Below are 1,497 nucleotides of genomic sequence, written 5' to 3' on the forward strand. Positions count from 1 at the left end.
AGGCGGCGGCTGCGGGCGGCGGCTCGGGCGGCGCGGCGCGGTAGGCGGCGGGGCTGTGGTGGCGGCTCGGGGTGTTGGAGATATGCCCTAGAGGCAATCATGTATGATGATATTTCCTATGTGTTTATGAATAAAGATAGTCCTTGGACATTATCAATGATGTGTATCAGCAAGTACGAGACTTGTTTGTGGGACTATGCATTGTATGATGACTGTCCTAAAAGGTCCCTAGTCGAAAGGGCTGTGTGGACGCGCAGCCAACTAGACTGGCATATGACACGGTCGATGGCTTGGTCTCACTAGCCATGGAGCATTGGATGCTAACCAGATAATATGGACTTGGAAGGATCTGGTCGGATTCGACGTAGTCGGATCCGAGTCGAGATAAGGTCCGAGTCGGACAGACCCAACTATGAGACACAGCGATATGTCATCTGTGAGTCTCTAGTACTACATATGTTCTATGTCCTAAGACCTGAGCAGACGCATGTACTCGGGATGGTGACAGACTTGCTTTGGGCCGACCAAACGCTACTCCGTGACTGGGTAGTTACAAAGGTAAGTTTCATACTTGTCCAGACCCATGCTGCGAGACATGGTCGAGCAAGATGGGATTTGCCCCTCCGACCAGGAGAGATATACTCTGGGCCCCTCGTGTAATCCGACCAGGATAAGGATGGCCATGCGACAAGGATTATGAGATAATCCAGATAGTGGTCGGCATCACTGGAACGAGAAAGAGGTTAGGCTAGCACAAGGATGATAGACTCGCCTTGAGGTCGACAACATATATCGTGTGGCAAAAGGAATGGAAGTATGATGTACAGGTTCGCTAACCAGCTTCATAGTCTGCTTGGTGTTCGGCATGCCTTGCTAGAGGGCGCTACCAACCGTGCAGTTCGGAGGTGATCCAAACTGCGACCAAGCCGACTTGAACCTAAGGGGTCACGCGCTTAAGGGAAGGAACCTACGAGGTCGCATCTGAGGACACTGGTCGGATGTGATCCAAACTGTATTCGGATTGTGGCCGAGTAGACTTATGGGCTTTAGGGTCCGTGCGAGGCCCAAGTGTTGAGCCCGCGACGGACGCCTATATATAGTGGAGGTGCCGCACACTCATGGGATTGATCGCTTCGGCGCTGTCACTAGGGTTTGCATGTGTTGCGAATAAACACCTCCACTCGCCGCCGGTTGTGTGATCGGACCTAGCAGTCCGCCGCACGACGTTCCTCCTGCACGCGCGGATACCGTTAGAGGCAGTGCACTTGCGCCGCTCCGGCGAACCTGTACGTGGGAACCGACCACCAGTTGCACGAGGGAGATCGGACGAGGAGGAGACGATCCACGCGGACGCGCTGCCCCAACTCTTCTTCCGCTGCACGACACTGTGCGTCTAGTGGTAACGAACTGTGATCCATCTCCCGTAGCATGTTCTTGGTTGTTCTGCGCGTAGGAAATTTTAATTTGCAGTCGACGCACCCTACCGTAGATCCCAAC

The sequence above is a fragment of the Triticum aestivum genome, chromosome 7A (genome assembly GCF_018294505.1).
Source record: "Triticum aestivum cultivar Chinese Spring chromosome 7A, IWGSC CS RefSeq v2.1, whole genome shotgun sequence".
NCBI classification, from domain to species: domain Eukaryota; kingdom Viridiplantae; phylum Streptophyta; class Magnoliopsida; order Poales; family Poaceae; genus Triticum; species Triticum aestivum.